We start from the raw sequence: 22,619 nt of genomic DNA on the forward strand, positions 1-22,619 counted from the left end.
TTGGCTTTTTACAATAGACACAACTATTTTCAGCTAAAGATGACTTGTTTTAAATTTTGGCATATATAGCCCAAGCTAAGTTTACTCATTATTCTTTTTCATATGTCAGCTACGGTAAAGAAGCCATCCAATTTTAATTTTATTTAATATTTAGAGAGTCAATTTTTTAGTCAAACTTTGTTGATTGTTGATCAGAAAAATTTATGAACTGCTTGCTAGCATAAAATGTATGCAATGAAATGATTAATGTTTCTAAAATTTGACCAACTCAAGCACAATAATTTGCCTTATTTTTCTCTCCTTATATGTAAATAACATAATTTTATATTCTTTACTCCAATATTCACCTAGAAACAAGCTTTACTCTTTATCTATAAGTATAGATGCAAATGTAAAAATGTCAGAATTTGAGTTGATGATTTTGCAAAAGATATTTGGAACAATGGAATTGTTCTTAAAGTACTCTTTAGTCTTCATTAAAACTCAATGACAGTATAGTTCTTTATACTTTTAGAAAATCTATACAGTTGAAGTAATGAAAGGTGAGATCTTCTCAAGACTTTGGACTCTGCATGTAATTATTGAATGAAGTTACTGTGAATATTTTCATAACCTAATTGTAATCCTTTTGACAAAATGTTAGCTACTACTTTTGGTGTTAATTTTAGAGCTTCATTAGCTTACAAAGAACTTAAAAATAGTAAACGTATTCTCATTTTGATCCTATAAAGATCCTTTTCCTTTGCTTAAAAATTGAACTAATGGAAATCTTGGTTGAGTTTTCATTTTGTCATCATGGGAGTTTGAGGCCCTGCCAGCTTCAATAACTCTCCATGGAGGCAAATTAAATCTGAATCAGACCTTATCTTGTATGATTTTTGTCCCTATTTTATTCTAAATTCTCTCCAAAGAATCAGCATGCTAGAGACCTCATTCTTTGTTCTTTTCCTCTCTTGGTAATATTCTCCCATCTCTGAGATGACATATAATGTCTCCAACTTGGCTTGAGGCCTTGCTCTTCTGTTATGAATAAGTATATATCTCTGGAATAATAAGGGAAAGTCATGTAATAAAAGTAATAGCTGCTTTTTGGATGCAATACCTTATAAATCTTGATACATTTGGTCCTTAAATGGTGGAGGAATATGGGCAGAAATTATTATTCCATTTTACAGATGAGGGAAGTAAAGATCAAAGACTTTAAGGTACTTTCCCTTGGTCACACTTAACTTTTTTCTTTTTTTTCTTTTCTTTTTTTTTTTTTTAGCCTCTATTAAGGTATTTTGTAAACCTTAAAGTGAGATAAGCTTTCATTAAGTGCCTACAATATAATATACTAGATAGATATTGGGCTCAATTCAGAGGAAACAAAGAGTGGCAAAAACACAGAAAACATTTTCTGCCCTTAAGGAACTTAATGTTCTTTTCTCCCTAAACTTTTTTGTTAATATTGCGGTAATTTCCCCCAGATCCGTTTCCAATTCCTTCCCAGAGAGCTGTCTTTTATAATAAATAATAATTTTAAAGAAAAAAAAAAGAAAATAGGAAAAAAATCAGCATAACTCATCAATATCCTTATCAATGTATTGAAAAATCTAAAATTATTTGCACTGTAAAAATCCTTATGAACTTAGCACTTCTGCAAAGAGTTTAAGTGGGAGTGTTCTCATATTTCTTTCAAGCTGTGGATTGTTCTTTGTAATTTCACAACATTCATGTTTCATTTCTTTTATGGGTCTTTTCATTTACATTGTTGCAGTCATTGTAAATATGTCTTCTTGACTAATTTATGTAAATTTTTCTCTGTTTCTCTGTATTCATCACTTCTTAGAGCATGGTAATATTTCATTACATTCATGTACCACAATTTGTTTAGGCATTCCTGAATTGAACAACATATACTTTATGTCCAGTTCTTTACTGTCACAAAAAAAGTGTTGCTATAAATATTTAAGTGTGTATGGAGATTGTCTTCTTATCAATGACTTCTTTCATGATAAGACTTGTGAAATTATTGGGTCATTTATTTGCATAATTCTAAATTGCTCTACAAAACAGTTGTATTAATTCTCATCTTCACTAGCAATATACAAGAGTGTCTTGTCTTCTCACAACTTCTTCAACATTGACCATTCCCATCTATTTTTATCTTTGCCCATTGGTCTGTAATTGGGTCTACAAAGAAAGGCAAAAATGATTTTTTACTTTCAGGGAGCTTTCTTTCTAATAGGGAAGACAATATGTAAATGAGAAAGTCTTAACAAACTAGAGACTGGATGGAGAAGGAAGATCACCTTAGAGGGAGAAGGCTCAGGTGGTTTTGCCAGGGGACTGGGAATGCCTTCTATAGCAGGTAAGTCATGAGAAAAATCGGAGGTGGCAGGAAGGGACATATACAGTATAAATGTAAGGTAATAGAAAAAAAATTACTAATCATGGGATGGGCTAGGAAAAGTCTCTTTCTGAAGGTGGTATTTGCAATGAGCCTTGAGGGAGCAGGGAAGCCTGGAGTTAGAAGTGAGGAAGGAGAATATTCTAGGCCTGGAGACTCCCAATAAAAAGATTTTCTCTTGGTGACCCCAGTTCCCATGGGTTCAGTGATCATCATCATGAAGATGATTGCCAGATGTATATATCCAGCCCTAACCTCTCTCATTAAATATCTCTAAGAGAGCATGTTCCAAACGGGGACCCCAAATCTTCCCTTTTTGTGAACTTCCCTACTTACCCATCACCAGGTATTAAAACTGTGTAGTCATCCTTGAATGCTCACGTGCCCTGAGCCCTCCTTTCATTCTGGTGGTCTTGTCATTTCTACCTTCATGGCTTCTCCAGAATGTGGCTCAGATCTCTCCTATGTTCATTTCATCCTCCACTCAGCTGTGAAAAGGAATTTAAAGAACAGGGTGCTGCCTTTTGTTTTGGTTTGGTTTTTATTGACATGGTGTTTCTAGCCAAAAGTGCTAAAAAACATCACCATGGCATTTGGAGCATAAGAGATTGTGCCTCTGGGGGTCAGTCCCCCTGGTCTTACAACTGTGTAGACAAAGTGTCCTTGAGGATTCACTTCTTCTTGAAACAATGAGAAGCCTGGACTTTGTCCCCTCTCCCCCCCAACCACTCTTTGCCATTTAACTAGTTGTCCCCATGCCTAGAATACCGTCTTTCCTCACTTCTGCCTCCTGGCTTCAAGATTCACCTCTCCAAGAGTCATTTCCTGGTTAACCTCAGTACTAGTACCTTCTTTCTATTACCTTCCTTATATGATATATATCACTGTACACAGTTGTTTACACTTGTCTCCTGCATTAGGCTATGAACTGCTCAAGGGCAAACACTGATTTTGTTTATTTTTGTGTCCCTTGCTATTCTCACACCGGTATTTTCACAACGCCCCCAAGAAATATTCATTAACTGTTAATTTATAGAACTCCAAGAAAATTCAGATAGTTAATTTTTCTGAAATTTTAGAAGAGCAGTAATATACTAAATATGGTGGTAAAGACCTGGGCTTGAAATTGGGCTCTTTTGCATATACCTGAATGATTTTGGTCAACTTCTCTTGTTATGCCAAAGTTCCCTTTTAATGTTGTGACCCAGTTTCTCCAATTGTCCTATTTAGTTATTCTGCCTTAGGTTATAACCTTTCCCTCTTAATGTTTGAGATAAAGGTTTTATAGACATTCCTTCTTAATGTTTGACAAGATAAAGATATATCCATTTTAGATGTCATTAGAATGTCAATAACCTCCCTCCATTAGGTTATCCCCACTTAGGTACCTCCACTGTGTATGGCATTGTTTTTGTTATTCTATAAAAAGCTTGCTGTCCTGCTACGATTCTCGGAGTTAGACTCTTTGAGATGATAGTCTCCGCTAGCCCTGGGATCAACCATAGATCCATTGGTTCCAGTATTTCTTTCCATTTAATAAACTATTGAATTGGTCTCTAATCTCTTGTCTTGCTCAGTTTCTTCAGCATTACACTCTGAGCCCCAGTTTCTTTATAAAATGAAAGATTTGGAGTATTAAAATAATAATTAATGCTTTGGACTCTTAACTGTTTGATTTTTCATCAACTTCTTAACCTAGTGTGGTGGTTTTTAATATTGTGATATTATAAACCCCTTTTGGGATTTGATGAGACCTATTGTTTTGAAATGTACAAAATATATATAATAATATATATAATGCAATTGCATAGCACTATAAAGGAAAAAATATGGAATTTTAAAATCAAAATATTAAAAAATAAGCTCACTGAATGCATGTTAAGAATCCTTGGTGTAGTAATTTAGCTCAAAATAGGACTGAGGAGCTATTCAAATGGACTTTTACTGTATTAGAGATTCATTAGGTTATATCATGCTGGAAAGGCTTCAGATTCAGACTTGATCAAAGGCTATCTTTCCTGTCCAAGAACTAGTCAAAATTGAGAGAGAAAGTCTAACCCCTAAAATATAAGCCATCATTTTCCTCTAAGGTACAGAATTGTTAGAGTGTTACAATTCTCTATTAATAGCAGGGGAGAGGAGGACTGGGCTGAAGGATTAAATCATTTAAATTCTTCTGGAAAATGATAATCAAAGTATTACTCTCTTGTTATGGGCCAGTCTGAAACAAGGATTCTTACAAGGTGCTTATTCAGTGGAATTGATGAGACAATGGTTATCTAGTTTAGCATGGTGATTAATAGTTCTCTAAGTTCAGCATGATTGATTTAATCTTACAACAAATAATGGTTTCCTAGTGATATAATGTTTGGTTTATACTCAGTGTAGAGCATATAAACTGGGAGCCTCAGCCAGATTCAAAGAGCTTGAGAAGACAAAGGACTGGGGGCGGGAGCTCAACCTTCATTCCACCTTCAGTCAGGCTCCTGGTGGCTCTCCTGGGGAATGGAGAGACAGATTCATTCATCCCATCTCACACCCTATGGTGGCAGACTCTCTTCTTTAGCTTCTCCACTGAAACCAAGATCTGGAAGGCCTTTAAGAAAGCTAACTGAGGCCCAGGAAAGGAGACAAGATTTTGAGAGAGGTAATAAAGGATTTGGACTTTAACACCTGGCTATTCTTGTGGTGATTAGTGAACTGAAATGAAGGCTGCTCCCAGAGACCTCCAGAAAACCAAAAAGAACATTACATTCTCTAACATATTTCATTCATGTACATTTTGTAAAAGATATGTCATTTGTTATCTTCGTTAATAGCCATGATTTGTGACTCAGATTGGCCTTCTCGGTTAATATATAAGTCTTATTTTAAAATTTTCATCCTAAACCTTTTGTATTGGGTACAGGTATGGATACATATGGTTTCACTATGTTTCAATTCAGCCTTGGGCAAGTTGTATGATTCTGGACCAGACATATCTAGGTCTGATGTCGTTTCTTCATCTATAAAATGAGGATAACAGCACCCATCTTCTAGGGTTATTGTGAGGATAAAATGAGATATTTATAAAGTATTTTGCACATCTTAAATACTATATAAAAGCTATTACTGTAGTATATTTGTGACATATTGCAATACTGTATTATATGAAATTATATTGTATATAACAAAGTATTGTGATACATGCAAAAAAAAGCAAACAAAAAAATGTTGTTATTTGTGGCACAGGCAGCTTAATTTATCAGTTTTTAAATTTTCTAATGCAATAAAGAGTCATTGCAATCCTTAGAGTAGGAAAGCTTCCATGTAATTCAGAAGTCATGATTTTGCTTCTTTTCTTTCTAATCTCTTTTTTCTATTCTCTCCCATATTCCTATTTCTCCCATAAACTATGAGTTATAATGCTTCACTTATCTATCACCCATTTAATTACTGTTTTCAGCATTACTATCAACACTGTTGTTACAAATGAGAATTTTGCTAACTTAGCAAATAATTTCAAAATAGTAACATAGTTTTTAAAAAAAATTCAATTGTGCAACTCCCAAAATGAACTACAAAAGAAAGTAAATAAAATGAGCACTTTTTCCACTTAACAAAATATTTTGTTTAATGACCACTTGTTGAATATAGTTGAGTAACAATTAGTAAGGTTCGACAGAATTTCAAACTGCATGAAATAGAATTAAACCTATCATAAAGCTATCATATTAGAGTGTACAAGAATTCTGATATCCCATGTCTATCAGCAGTTTCACTTATTTTTGAAATGTTTTACCTTCTAGGCATTTTTGGATGAAATGCCAAGAGAATTCATGATCATAAAAAACTGGAGATGCATGTGGGTGACTTTTCAAGAGTCTTTACATTTCATTTTTCTCTGTTTTGCTCTATCTGGCTATGCATGTAGGAGTATCTTATCCGAGGCTCATCAATGATCAGCTTTCTTTGTTGGGAATTTTACCCTCCTTGGATTCTGTTTTCTTGTGGGAGAAGGCAAGGAAAAAGCTAGAGGCAAATATTTGGTTACTTCCAAACATCCTACTACTTTAAAAGTCTTAAGAAACTGAACAGGGTTTTTTTTTTTTTTTTTTTTTTTTTTTTTTTTTTTTTTTATCATTACTTAGTGAATGAGTTCATTAAATAGTTCAACTGAAAGAAATTATGTAAGAAATTTGGGGAAAAGGAAAAAAAAAGGAGTAGGAACTAAACTGAGAAACTTTATTAGGAACTATCTAAACATTGTACTTAATTCGGATTCATCTTGAAGATAGCTCCAGCTTACTTAGAGTTTTTCCTAAACACTGCATTAGTGCTTGATTTTCATTGTAAGGAGAGTCAATAATGCCTGAAACTCTTTGGATACTTTCAAAAGAAGTGTTAGTCTGAATTTTGTACTGTAGCTAAACATGTTTTGTGAAAAAACTATAATGTTTTAGCATATTGTTATAAAGAAAAGTAAGAAAGCAAGCTGTTTAAAAAAAAAAAAAAAGGTAGTGCTTTCCTTATACTATAAGTTTCTAGAAGTACAGGTAAAGGTTATGATAATTTGATAACAGTTAAACATAAATTCCTATTTATGATTTTATGTAACTTTTCATGTGTAGTCTGAAAAATCTTTTGATATTTAAAAAGGAAATTTTTCTATGAATGTTGAAGTACATAATTTTTGTAATAAAGTATGTCTTAAGTACTGGCCAAGTGCCTATCACTTGTAGATACTGTAAGAGATCCAAAAAAATATAAGATGTGATTTTTAATCATAGTTTATGGTTTAGTTTTATTAAGTAGATTATTAATTAATTATTAATCAACTAATTATTAATTGGAGAATAACAAAATTCAAAACTTTTAATTATTAAAATGTATTTCTTTAGCATTTAGAATTTGAAGAGGTCAATAAAGGTAAAAAAATAATTGGGCTCATATCATGGCTGTGCCACTCAATTCCCGGTTCACCATACACAAGTCTCTCACACACACACACACACACACACACACACACACACACACACACACACGTATATTTTATAACAGCCAGGAAAGTAAAATGGACAGAACTTGGAAACAGATTGGATATTGAGGTGATGAGATGGGGTGAAGAGTCACACATGGGTTGTGAATGAGTGATTGTCAGGTTGATGAGGCCTCCAGTATCAACAGTAGGAAAATAGGGAAAGGGTAGGGTTTTAAAGGAAAGACAAGTCGAGTTTTAGATATATTGAGTTTAAGATATTTACAGGACATCCAGTTCAGAATGTTCAGTGGGTAAAGCTGAAGGACTAGAATCACCAGAGAGGTTAAGACTGGATATAAAGATTTGAGAGGAGATAATTAAATTCATGCAAGTTGATGAGATCACCAAGTCAGGAAGTGTGGAAGGAAAAGAAAAGGGCCAGAATAAAGCCCTGAGAGAAATAGTAGAATTAGGCTCATGAAGACCTAGAAGAGTATAGGATTAGGGAGAAGAGAGTGATCAACTGCTGAGAACTGCAGAGAGAGAGAGGATGAAGACTGAGAAAAGGTCATTTGATGTGATCTGTAAGAGATCATCTTTGATGAGAGCAATTTCAATTGAATGATGAGTTGAATAAAATATAGACAGTTTAGAGAGTTCAAGGAGAAGAAATAGAGATGGCTATTATGGACTCTTTTCTCAAAGAGTTTAGCCACAAAAAAGAGAGATGAAATGATACCAAGTGGAGATGGATGGATAAAGTTAGGATTTTTTGAGGATGGGGACTACCTGGGAATATTTTGTGCACAGTAGAAAAGCAACCAGTAAACAAGGAGAAATTGAAGATAATTGAGAGAAAAATCTGCTGGAAAAGGTGGGATGGAGTGGAATTGGCTTGTTCATGGTCTTCAGAGGAGAGTTTTGTAATTTTATTCACAAGGATAGTATTTCTACCAGAATAGATAACTTTGTGTTAGTAAAAGGTTCCAAGAGGTGTTGTGGCCAAAGAAATTTATCACTGCATAGCCAGACTTCTTGTAAGAATTCTCTCCAAACTAATTTATCTCTGTCTTTAGACAATCTACAAGTGTCTATTGTCAGATCTTTCTAGACAGAAAGGACCAGCTAGAGCTGAGGCCTTACTACCTTTATGGCACAATGAAGTATTCAACTAGTGCCTGAATACAAAGTCCTTATTGCTAATTATTTTTATTATTGTGACAAAAAAATCTAGTTGCCATGAAAATATCCTTGATATTCTGGCAGTTTTCTTATAACTCTTCTTTATTACAGTTTCCCTCATTAAGTTTTTATAGGGTAAAACTTAAAAGGAGGTGAGACACTATGTGACTATCATTTTGTTTCACATATTTGGGTTATTTGAGTATATTTGCATTTCTTTTCTCTAGTTTGAATTTTTCGTTGGGAAGCTTGAAAGAATATAAACTTCTTCCTCCTCCCCCCCCCCCCCATTCATTTTGTTTAGAAAATAAAGAAAAGCAGTGGATTGAATATATTAAAAAGCCTGAATTTTAATAGTATTACAGTTTATAAAGATTTAGCTTTCCCATATTTAAAGGTATGCTATTTACATATACTATTTAAAATACTTAGAAATAACTTCTGGTTTAGGAAATAAATATCTCAGGAGAAAAATAAGGTCCATTTTATGAGAAAAACAAATAGAAATAAAAAGAAGAAAAGCAAATGCTGTTTTCCTATTCAAAAGGCACATTCACATGAGTCATGCTAGGTACTAGTTACTTTCTTTTTAGGTCAGCACTAGTCTCTGATCAATAGTCTAATCATAGCTCCTGCCAGGGTCTTGATAAATTGCTGTTGCCTTTTACCATCATTCTTCCAACAGCCATACTGTTTTTGTAAAGGATAGTAGGAAGTATACTTTGACCTCATTTGTTGTTTTTGTTGTTGTTTTGTTTTCAAAACATTGCATTTTTATTACGTCATTATTTTGCTACTACCTTTTAATAAAAAATAGGCAGAATCAATCAGGTTGCTTGGGAAAAGAATTTCTTGGAGCAAGTAGATTCTTAGTCAAGACAGATTTTATTGCAAGTACTGAGGTGGGTTTAATTCTTAAGGGATCAGCAGCAAGCTAGACAGACAAAGAGTCCCATATTTATACCAGTTTTTGAGTTGGTTGAGTTAGTTTTTATGTAGGAATAGAAAAAGCAGGATGTGTTTGTCCACCCAACCAGATGCAGGGGGCTTGGGTTGTGTTGCATGTTTCAAAGTTTAGGGGTTGTAAACAATGTTAGTCACATATAACCAGAGTTCTAAAAGAATATCTTTACTGAGCAAAGTTTCTTGTTGCTGGGCAAATTTTCCACAGGGCAGTGAATGAGGCAAGAGCTAAAGCCAATTCCATCATTTTCTTATAAATATTAGAGAGTTTCAGTAGCATCCTTATGTTACAATAAGCTAAGATTCAGAGCTTTTGGTTACTCATCTTTTAGTAATGTTTTGTGAACTCCTTTTTTGTCTTATATTAATCTTTGTCCCCTTTGTGGGGGAGGTAGTATACATTTTTTTTAAAAAGACTTTTCTTGCTGAGAACTAAGTGAATAGAAAGATTGTTAATTGTTATTGCTACGCATTTCCTTTCATGTCTACTTTTATGTGTACTGTTTGTTCACTTAAGTATTTGAGATGCTAGAAAAAACACTTGTTTGGAGATACATTTTATTTGTTGTCCTATTTCTCTACCCATTTTGAGTATAGTAAATTATTATTAAAAATTCACAACCCGATTTGCACAAAAATCCCATTTCTCATGTTTATTCTTATTGTCTTTCACAATAGAGAATTTTGCGCTCATTGGGCTTAGAAAGGCATATGTCAAAGTGGAGGATTCCCATTTAAATCAAAGACTTTGAGCTCAGTAACATGTTTGGAGTGTTATGTTCACTTCAGGGAACCAAATTTTATGAAGAGCATTGAGAAAAGTATATCATGAGAACTATAACAAGAATTGTGAAGAGTTTTGAAACTGTCATATGAGCAATGCTTGAGGAAACTGGACTTGCTTGACTTGGAATTACTTTGGTTGTAGATCATAACAACACTTCAAATATTTGAAGGGTTATCTTATAAAATTAGAAAAATAGAGACATTAGACTTAACTCTGTATAGTTCTAGAAGATAGTGATAACGAGTAGAAGTTAACAAGAGTTAGATTTCCACTCAATTTATGAAAGAAGTATAGTAATCAAAACTGTAACAATACTATGGAATGACATACATCTATAGAAACTATGTTAAAACAAACAGTTGGTCTTTTATATGATAAATACTGGGTTAAGAACCCAGGATGGAAGAAATATACTCCAAATAGTATGATTGACCTAATTAACACAGTTTAATTTCTAGTGATTATAATTACTTATTTGTTTTATCTTTGGTAAAATAACCATATCTTTGTTGAATTCTTAAAGAAGGTAATGAAATCAACCTGAAAAGGTAACAAAAATAGCTCTTTATTTCAAATCTTATAAGGGTAGACCTTGTAAAAGTGAAGCTTAACATTTATCTCTGAATTATGCAGACTATGTATTAAGAATGTCTTTGTTGGAAAAAATAAACTATTTTCAGGTGGTTAAAATCAAATTAATCCCACACAAAGTCTCTAGTTGTAACAAATTGCAACATGAAAGGAGAAATAGCAATTTGCCTCTCCCCCCATTTAAAAAATTGAAAGGAAAAATTATCTAATAAGCATTAACAAGCAAAATTAATTCATACAGCAATGGTATTAAAAACTATATCTATTTCTGCATTCTTAATCCATCACCTCCCATTTAGGAAGTAGGTTACATGCGTGATCATAGATCTTCTGGAGACATTTAATTGATATTGATCATTTCATTGATCATAATTCTAATTTTTGTTTATATTTTTATTGTTTTTGTTCAGATTGGTTTGCTGGTTCTATTCCCTTTATTCCTTGTCTTTTATACTAACCAGGAGTCTCTGAAATTGTCTCATTGTTTCTTACAGCATAATGATAATCCATTACATTCCGATACCATAATTTTTTTAGTCATTCCCAATTCATTGATGCCCCCTTACATTTTAATCCTATTTTCCCCCTTTAATTCTTTGTTGATCACTTGGGGGTGAATTTTAATTTAACTATGATGAAACATAGAACAATGTAAAATGACTTTCTATGATAAATAGCAGAAAATAAGGAATGGAGTATTTAGAATAACCTAGAAACTTGATGATTGATGTTTTAAATGTGATATTCTTGTCTGATGAAGGTTGAGTCTTTTTAGCCTTGACAATCTTGGTACAAACAATACCAGAAGAAGGAAATTGAAACTAAATTGGTAAATGGCCCAGAGATAATTCTTGGAGACTCAAAGAAAGGTAAAAGAAAAGCATTGGGATTGGTTTTTATCATGTTCTTGAAGGAAAGGAAAAACGTTTCTTGACATGTTGACCATTGCCCATTGTGGTACTCAAATGAAAATAATTGTAGGAAGAAACTAGTCAACTAGCATTAAATGAACATCTCTTAAGATCCAGGCCTTGTGCTGAGCACTAAGGATACAAAGAAAGGGGGAAAAAAAAGAGTCCTTGCTCTCAGACTGCTGATAGTCTACAGGGAGAACAACATGCAAACAGCTATTTGCAAACAAAATATAAATATAGAATGAAGAGGAGATAATATTTTTTATACAATTCTGACCAAAGACTGTAGCTGCAGGTTCTTTCCTGGGGAGTAAAGTGTGTAAATTTTATAGCTATTTTCATCACTGCTCAGAGGCCTTTGTGTTTTTTTTTTCCCTTTGCTTCCCTTACTATTTTATGAATGATTGGAGTTGCAAGAAATAAATCTTTCTAAGAAGCACTGTGTTTAGTTAGATGTAACATTCAATAAAAGTTGTTCAATATCTGATGCAGAGAGATGATTATAGATGTAGTTTTGAAATGTGTATCTTTAAAATAAATAAAATATTTGCATTTTTACATTTTTGTTCAGGTTTGGAGTCAAACATTAAAAATTTACATGTAATAGATTTCTTAATTTATTTACTGTAGCATTATTGCTTTTTGGATTGTTAATTTTATAAATATGATCCACTGATGAACTATTATTTATAAACTTTAAAATATAAGAAGAAATTTTATTCCTGTTGAAAGTATAGATTCAGTTAAATTCAAGACAGTAGCTATGTATTGTGAAAATCTATGAGTTTAAATTTATTCAATTTTCTGACAAACATCCTGAGCATATTTTATTTAAAGATGAATAGCCTCCAGTGAAGTGGTATATTTTATACACCAAGATTTCATGTTTTGATTTGATATGAAATGGAGTATGAATGAGCTGCCAAAGTAAATTGGATGTTGGTTTACATTAAATAGTCAGGGTAATTTGTTTTATTCCAATGTTTAAATAAATGTTGGTAAGCTTTTTAGCTTGTTATTTATTGAGTTGGTATATTTTGTGGGTAAATATTTTTTTCTTTAAGGTGAAAATATACTTCAGTTTTGTCTGTGTATTCTCTTATTCAGTGATACCAGTCAAGAAGTCTATGTGACATGTTGTGCTAAGGCCTTCTTATGTCACCAGAATATATAGCATTGGAATGTTTATCTGTATACATAAATAATGTACTCTAAAAGTCTAGGTAATTCACTGGGTGTCCTTTCCAGAATTTTTAAATGAGAGGGGTTGGATTGGATAAACTCTTGAGGTTCCTTCTAACTCTCGATTTAGGCTATTATGATCTAGAAAGCATTGAGAAAGAACAAATGAAGACTCTGAATGTTGAGAGAAATGAGAGCATTTGAGCAATTGCCATCATTTTTTCAGAGAATAGGATGAGCTATTTACTTTGAACATGGGATATGGGGAGGGGGAGATGCTTGAGGATTTGAAGACAGAGAAAAGTTGGAAAAACCTCTGTGGAAAATTTGTGATATGTCTTTAAGGATTAATTTTAGTTTGAAATCTAAAACTTTTGGGGAAGTATTTTCTGTGCCCAGCATCCCTTTGATGTTCATGATCCTTAAAGGACTTTGCCTTCATTCCATTTCTGTCCCTGTGCCTTAGTTGAGACTTTGTTCTGTGTTTTATTTGACCAATAAGTATGAAGTGTAAAATTGGAAATTGAAAAAAAAAAGTGAAAGAGTACATCCCTGATTTTATTTATTTTAATTATTTATTTAAATAGTATTGTTACATTATTATTCCAAAACATTAAAATATTACTAAATATTTATTTACCCCATTAAAGTAAATTATTTAGTAGGAGGACAACATCTACTTAAATAAATTCATATTGATTACATGGCTGATGTATTGTTTCCTCACCTCTTTCCAAAGCTTTGAAAGTTTAGAAATACAGACTGGAAGATTAGCCAGCATAGAGCATTGGTCCTAAGATCAGGAGAACTTGAGTTCAAATCTGTTCTCAGACTCTTAACACTTAGTAGCTCTGAGACCCTATCTAGGTCACTTTACTCCAATTGCTTCAGAAAGAAATACAGAATGGAAATATTGGGTGATGAGCTTTAAAAGAGCAGGATAGCTGATAGGGTAAAAAAAATTAATTATTTGGAATCAAGAAACTTACATTCTTCATTCACTGCAAGGAATTCCAGGACTTGAATAGTGCATCTCAGAAGCTCCAAATTGTCATCAGAAGTCCTTCATTATTTGCCTTCAACCCACTTTTTCTAACAGCAGCTCTATAATAGTATAAGAGGATAAAATGATACATTTTCTGAACTTACTAATTGTTTTTCCTTCAGATATTAAGTCTTCAGTCTAACATATACATCTCCCACATTCTTTATATCCCTCCAAAAAATATCTTTAAAATTATGGAAAATATTTAACATAAAAAAGAAGATAAATCTTTAAATCCCTTAATGTCTGTATAACATCTCTTCCTTCTCCACGCCCTTAAATTTTTTTTAATTTCTTTTTTTTTTTTGTAAAGTACTTAACATAGTGCCTGGCACATAGTAAGCATCATATATATGTTAGCTGTTATTATCATTATACCACAGTCACTTTCCAAAGAAAAACATCTAGGAAAAATAACTAGTACTGTTATTGCTGATAGTCCTTCACTGATGGCATCTAAAATACTCTACACTTGTAGTCTATTATGTCTCCCCAGAAAGGAAGGAAACACTTCATCAATATTTCTTTATAACCATTATCATAGTTGTTCAATTTTTATTTTTTTATTTGCTCTTTAATCTATTTCTCTTAATTGATCACATTCAAAATTTCTTACATTAAATTCCATAATGCTTTTATTTATAACTGTTTGTTTAGCCATTTCATAACTGTGAAGCACCCACTTTTTTCAAGGTTGGTTTGTTTTTGTTTTATTATTATAATAAGTAGAATGGTTTACATAATTTGCCAAATAGAAAACCTTTCTGTGATTTACATCTTTTGGTTATATGTCAAAAAATGGTATTTTAGGGCCTAATTAATAGTATAGCAACTTTTTTCCCTCAATAAATTCAAAATGATTTCCAGAATAACTGACTCAATTCAGTACTCTTCTAGCAGTACCTTGTATGCTGCACCTTTTTCCCCATGGCGCCAACAATATTGGCTATTTCCATTTTTTAAAAAAAATCATTTTTGCCAAAATAATGGGAATGAGGTTAATACGTAAGAATTGTTTTAATAAACATTTCTTTTTGATTTATTTGGAGAAATCTTACAAATGACGTTTTTGATAGCTCATAGTTTTTCTTATGAAAGTGGTTCATCTTTTTAGTCTGCATATTTCTTATGTTATTTCATTTTTATCCTCGTATCTCCAGCTCCTAGCACAGTGCATAAAATTATAGCTTATTGAATTGAATTGTTGAATTATCCATTGGGGGAATTGCTATCTAATATGTTTTTATAAATTCCTTATATAACAGCTTGGATATCATACTTTTTATCTCATATACTAAATGCAATGATTTTTCCCACTTGACAACTACACTTCTACTAACTTTGATTCTGTTCATGCAGAAGCTATTAAATTTTATATAATCAGATTGTCAATTTCCCTTTTTCCAATCTTGTATATCCCTTCTGACTTGAAAATTTTTCCCTTAACTATAACTATGAAAAATACTTTCTGATATATTTTTCCTGGTTCACTAAATCTTATATGGTTATTAAGGGTTTGATATTGTGTTAAAGGTTGTAGGAATAAGGGCTTGATGTTATATTAAAGGCTGTAGAAAATATTAAAAGTACATGTGAATATATGGATAATTTGTTTTTTTAATAAAAGCAATCTATTATTTATTTCTTCTTGGTTACTTATTGAATTCTCTGAGGCATGTCACTATTACAATGTAAAGAATGAAGAATTTTCTGTAGTTCACTGTAATGTAAAAATCATCATTAAATTAAACTGTAAAATCAGAAGAAGAGATAGTCTCTTTATGTAATGAGAGTGAAAGAAATAAAGTAGAACCCTGAGCATTGGGCAAATACTCAAGAAATATGGAAAGAATCAGAAGACTGCCACAATATTTGATATGATGCTTGGTAGATGCAAAAGAGCCTGGAGGGATTGAGGTCTGCACTGAATGAGGGAACACTCACATTTATGAGATCATGGGTTGATTGAACATTCATACACTTTGAGTCCAGTTCTCTTCCTGAAAGAAGAATTAATAGTCAGGAAGTAGAGGAAAACTACAGGGGAGGTCCTTTTTTCCCATGCAATTTACTTTTCTCTACAACCTGGATTCTGTTTCTAAGATTGACTGTTTTTATAATATAAGTACACCACTTTTCATTCCATTGATCTCAGCTTCAAGGGTCTCCTTTTATAACATAATCTGAATAGCTCTTAAGTTCATCTATTATCAGCCAACACTGTAATTACTAGTTAAGGCAACTACTTCTGTACTTTAGGAATGGAGACTAGATCTTGGGATTTTTCTGTATTCTTGAGTGAGTTATACATAATAGTTTTTCATATGGATTTGCTAATTTTATTGAGCACTTTAACATTTAGCTGAGATGTTTTTCAACCACCTGAGAAGAGTAGGTTAAAGGAGGTGGTGGGATACCAATGACACAGTCATATTGTTTACTTCACAATTGATGTCATCTAGAGTCATCTCTCTCATTATTCTTGCTAACCATTGATCCTGATTTAGATAGCTAAGGTTTTTATTTTCATTGCTAAGATATATTATTTGCTGAGTATTTTGTATACAGCCAACTTAATGGCTTAACCTACAAGAATGTGTCAGTGTTGTCCATTAAATGTCCTGCTCTTTAAATTACAGGGATTGGCATATTTTTATGCCCTAAAAAGTTACAAATAGGTTTATTCCTGTCCTTAATTAAATTTATCAATTTATTACCTATCATACTAATCTATATGTAGCAGGCTTACATTAAATGTTTTAAGAATGACTTCATCATAATTTAATATATTAGGTATAATTTTCTTAATTTTGTTTCTCTAAAACTTAGCTTTTCTCTTCCACATTAGTATGCTCTGAGTTTTTCTTCCCTACTCATCAATTAAAGCTAAACATTTACATGTATAGTTACATAAGCACACAGTTAAATGGTAAATATATGGACATATAGACAATCACATTTAAATGATAAATTTACAGCTTAAATTGATAAGTAGAAGAGATAATTCTAGAGTACTGCAATATAAATAAATATTTTGTGTATATGAGTATATATATTTTGTATGTAATCTTGTACAAATATTTTGTATTATATATTATATATTAATACTGTGTATTATTATATGTACAACATATTTTAAAACCATAAAACTATAATATATACATGTTTAATATACACAATAGATATGTTTTAATATGTGCATAAAATATATACATGCATACACACACACACATATGTGTATATATATATTTCTTCCAAAACACAGGTTGGCAAAGCAGTTTCCTTTCTGAACAATTAATAATAGTTGTAATAATTTTATTATTTATCATAAATAGCATTTATTTAGTATCTTAAGGCTTACAAATTACTTTAAAATTTTTAATTCATTTTTATCCTTATAATAGCTCTTAGGAGGTAGTTGCTATTATTATCCTTATTTTATTTATAGTAAAAATAAGGCAGAGAGATTAAGTCACTTATTTAAGGTTACACAGAGCTGTCTGATATATAGGATTTCAACTCATTTCTTTCTGTCCGGTGATTTTTCTCAAATACTTTGTGTATCATGCTCATGCTCTTAATTCTCCAAAAGTAGAAATCAGTATAGAATCTCTATTTGTCCTCTTAAAAATCTTAATACATTTCTAATAGTCTGTCTTAAGGCAATTTACATATACACAATATGTAAATGTGAACTACTTTTATTTTGTCCTAGAACTCTGTGTGAGTTTTAGTAAGCTAGTATTCTACCAAATATTATGGGACTGCAGTATTTATTTCAAACTCAGGCCTCCTTAATCTGATTCTAGTTGATCTAGAAGGAGCAAACATTGGGATATTTTTACTATAATTAAATGTTTTATTTGTACCTCAAATTTTGATGAATTTTTAGATTATAGTTCTGTTTCTAATATGTTTTGTTCATTTTTATTCCCACTTTGTCTATTAGCCTTCAAAATTTTATATCTTGTAACAAGATAAGAAATATTTATTTTGTGCTTATTATATACAAGGCATATTTTAGATACCAAATGATTATTATCTGTGCCTGATAAGCCAACTGTTCTTTGTAAAGACCTGAACATACTTAAAAAGTCCATAGGATCATAGATTTAGAACTGGAAATTCTTCAGTGGTCTTTTAATCCAACTCCCTCCTTTTACAGTTGAATCAGAGAGATTAATAAGTAACTTGCCAAGCTTGCCCAGGTAGCAGTAACTGGGAGAATCAGGAGTTAATTGCACTTACTTCATTCTCTCCATGCTTCAATACGGTACTGACTGTAGAATGTGAAGGAGAAGAGATCATGGAGTTCAGCATATCTCACAAAGGCCCTTTAGACTGGGGAGTACCTAGGATCAGTGTGAGATGAACAACCATGTCATTCTAAACTAATGTTTTGCAATTTTTTCATGAAATAACTAAATTAATAGGTGAGGAGATTCCTTGGCAGTATTTCATAGTGTCTCTGTAAATAAGATTGAAATGTGGATTGAAAGATTAGGAAATTGTTGTATACTGCTAGTGAAGAAAGAATCAGCAATGTGAATTTGCTACAAATATACTCATACTTTTTCAGTCCCTATCTTGAAAATGTTTACTCTGCCTACAGGGTAAAAATGGCCAATAGCCAACAGCCATAGCCATAATAAACATTAGATAGGTAGGTGATGCAGTGGATAGCGCTGGGCCTGGAGTCAGGAGAACCTGAGTTCAAATTTGACCCCAGATACTTGCTAGCTGTGGGATTCTGGGCAAATCACTTACTCCATTTATCTCTGTTTTCCCATTTATAAGCAGGAGAAGGGAATGACAAATTATTTAAGGATCTTTGCCACAAAAATCCTTAATGGGTCACAAAGAATAAGACACAACTCAAAGGACTAAACAGTTTTCATCTACTATGTTATCATATATCAGGGATCCTCAAACTACGGCCCGTGGGTCAGATGCTGCAGCTGAGGATGTTTATCCCCCTCACCCAAGGCTATGAGATTTCTTTATTTAAAGGCCCACAAAACAAAGTTTTTGTTTTTACTATAGTCCGGCCCTCCAACAGTCTGAGGGACAGTGAACTGGCCCCCTATTTAAAAAGTTTGAGGACCCCTGATGTATATTTATGTATATTAATATTTATACATATGCATGCACATTTACAATGTACATACATGTGTCATGTCTGTGTATATGCTGATCTACACATACATATTAATCTCCATTTTAATGTAGTTTTCTTGAGGGCAGGACCTGGCTTTGCTTTTGGTTTGTTTTTGTATCCTAATATTTAGTATATCTAACACATAGTAAGCACTTGCTAAATGCTTATTGGTTGAGTCCATGTTGATGATATTCAGGACTGCACTCAGGTGGTAGTAGTGGGAATAGAGAAGAAAAGATAGATTACTGAAACCAATCAAAGACAGAAAACATAAAACCAGGCTATTAGATGAATGGAGAGAGAGAGAGAGAGAGAGAGAGGCAGGCACACACACAAAGGGAAAACAGAGAAAGATAGAAGGACAGAGAGAGAGGGAGAAGAAAGCTAGTTCATATGAGTGTGCATATAAGAACCAACCAAGTGGGTCTTTATTTAAATTTTCCATTAAAATGCATCTGAGAAACCTTTTACTGTAGAAGTATTCAGAGTAACTCTAACAAAAAGTGTTGTTGCCTCAGGGAATGATTATACCATCAACAGATACTATAAAATCTTTCTCTAATGAGCCTGGTTATAGATATGTCAAATTGGAGTTCTTGCTGGAGTTTTCTAGTGAAAAGTGGTATGATGTGTTGAAAAGAGAGATTACTCTTGAGTAATCTGAATAATCTTTAAGTATCTGAATTCAAACTCTGCTTCTGACATTTATTAACAGGGTGATCGGGGCAAGTTATCCTGCTTCCCTGGGCCCTGAGTATTGCTACCTGTAAAATGAAAGACTCTGAAAAGCTGGCATTTGGAGTCCTTCTAGCTCTCAATTGCTGATCCTGCAATTCAAGTGAAACTATCATATGGGGAGCTGGAGAAACAGGTCTGAAATTTAGAAGGAAAATCTAGATGAGAGAGTTCTTTTGAGGTTTTTTAAATTCAACATATGTAAAAAAGACCTTATTATTTCTCTTTTCCCCCCTAAAACTCAATCCTCTTTAGAACTGCCTTTTTTTTTTTTTTTTTTTTTGGTGATTGCATCATTATTCTTCCCTTCTTTTTGCTTCACAACCATAGATTTATCCCTGATTCCTTATTAGATTTTACTAACATATCTAGTTAGTTGCCACATTTCTTTTGAGAAAGATCAGGCTTTTGTGCAATACAGAGTTGTGAAGAGATTGAGTAGTAGTGAAATGGAACAGTATGAATGCTTTAGAGAGATTGAAGAGCCATAAGTATGTAGTGTTTTCATGTCAAAGATGTAGGAGAATATCTGGTGAAAATGAAGGTCTATAGAGGGATTAAAGAGAATGAACTTGCAAAATGGCAGTGGAATTTTCAGATTAGGTGTTTCTTGTTGGTCTCTGAAAAACACTTTTGTGGGCATCATGGGGGGCTATTATGAAGCTTTTAGGAGAGGAGTGAGGAAATAAAGGTATCTGGTATATACAACTCAAAGAATATTAGCATAAAGGGGAGTAGAATTAAATTGGTAATAATTGGATTGGATAGAATATGTTTTGAATTCACTCCCCTCTGTATTCTATGTCTGTTATTTCATCAGCTGACATGGACTCAGATATCTTCTGATTAGAAATCAATCTCAGATCTATATATCTAGCCCTCATCTTTTTCCTCAGCTGGAATCTACACCTGTATATTTTATAGCCTTATCAAAGTCATCAAGACTCATGTTCTTTCCCTTTATATGTGGTTTTCTTATTTCTGAGTATAGATTATCTATTCCATTTACCCAGTTTTGCCATATAGGAATCATCCTGAACTTTAAATTTTCTCTCAGTCACCTTGTGCAATTACTTGTCAAATGCTGATTTTACCTTCATTTCTCTTGTATCCAATTTTTTATCTATTCATACCTTAACTATTCTAATTTGAGATCACAATATATTTTGTTGTAATAATTGCAGCTGTTGTTTAATTGATTTCCCTTCACCTCACTAATCCATGTTTTATGAGATTACCAAATTGATATTACTAAAATCTTTATCTGACCATGTTCCCTGCTTAGGAATCTTCAGGACCCTCCCATTCATAGCCTCTAGAACACTGGTTCTTCACTGTCACGAATTCCTTTGGTAGTCTGGTGAAACCTGCCTACCCCTTCCCAGGATAATGTTTTAAAATGAAGAAAGTTAAATACAGGGCTTTCAAAAGAAGTCAATTATATTGAAATTGAAATATTAAGGTATGTCTTTTTAAAAGTACATAGACCCCAGATTAAGAGCAGATTAACATTTCTCAGTTTGCCATTTAAAGAATCTTGTAATTTAGCTCCATCTCTCCTTTACAGATTGCATATCACTCCCCCTCATGGATTCTGTGTTGTCCCCAAACTTGATTCCTTGTTATTCCTCTCATACAGCATTTTATTCCTGCTTCTGTGCCTTTGTGTATGTTATCTTAAATATCTGAAAGGTTCTTCTTCCTCTCTCCTGCTTATTAAAACTCCTGGTTCTTTTCTCTTAATTGGTAGTAATATTTAGAAGAAATCTTAGATTTCATAATCCCTCCTTCTCACTGACAGGGTTTTGTTTGTTTGTTTGTTTGTTTGATTAATTGATTTATTTTTTTAACATTCATTTAGAATTTTTTTGAGTTCCCAATTCTCTTCCTCCTGCCCACCCCATCGTCATCTACTGAGAAGGCAAGGAATCTGGTATCATATATATGCTTTCATGCAAAACATATTCCCATATTAGCTGTGTTACAAAAAAAGGAAAAGAACAATAAAACTCAAGAAACAGAGAGTGGAAGAAAAAGAGTCTTCAGGCATATTGTTTAGATCAACAAGCATTTATTAAGCGCTCACTAGTGGTACAAAGCATTATGCCAAATACAAATATGCAAAAGAAAAAGTGGGCTCTGCCCTCCATTCTGATATTTCTGATAGAAAAGACCATACCTGGAAGGGAATTGAAAAGGGAAAGGAAGAGAGAAAGTACTTGCTTTGCTGGTGGAGAAAGTTCAGAGGGTGTGGGGGAGCCACCCCAGGAGAGTAATGAAGATAGTGAATTTAATAGTCTTACTATAGAAGCACATTCTTCCCAAAAGGAATTTGGGCAGAAAACATTTTTATACATGGAATATATTTGAAGAACCCACAAATGCTTTGTGAGTGATTATTAAATATTTCCTCGATAAAGATTAGGGAAATTCTGGTGCAAAACAAGAGAAAATTAATTGGGTAGTTTTATTGAAAAATTGTCAGATTTAGATTCTGTCAATATAAAGTTATAAAATAAAATAAAATATTAAAAAAAAGAAATATATAATATATAAATATATATATATATTTCACATGTAGTATTTAGGGGAGAAAATATCACTAGCAGTGCCATTTTCTTGTAGAACATTAATATGTGGGCCCTACAATTTTAGAATTTCCTAGGGCAGTGTTTGAGGAATAGAACTAAAAAATTTCCTTACAATTCAA

At 32.7% G+C, this 22,619-nt stretch overlaps 1 protein-coding gene across 3 annotated transcripts in view; it reads left to right on the forward strand.

The window, feature by feature from the left end:
* METTL15 (methyltransferase like 15) overlaps nucleotides 1-22,619 on the forward strand; it is a 180,912-nt gene that overhangs the window by 5,656 nt on the left and 152,637 nt on the right. The gene's annotated exons all lie outside the window — the stretch shown is intronic.

This window comes from Antechinus flavipes, chromosome 6 (genome assembly GCF_016432865.1).
Source record: "Antechinus flavipes isolate AdamAnt ecotype Samford, QLD, Australia chromosome 6, AdamAnt_v2, whole genome shotgun sequence".
NCBI classification, from domain to species: domain Eukaryota; kingdom Metazoa; phylum Chordata; class Mammalia; order Dasyuromorphia; family Dasyuridae; genus Antechinus; species Antechinus flavipes.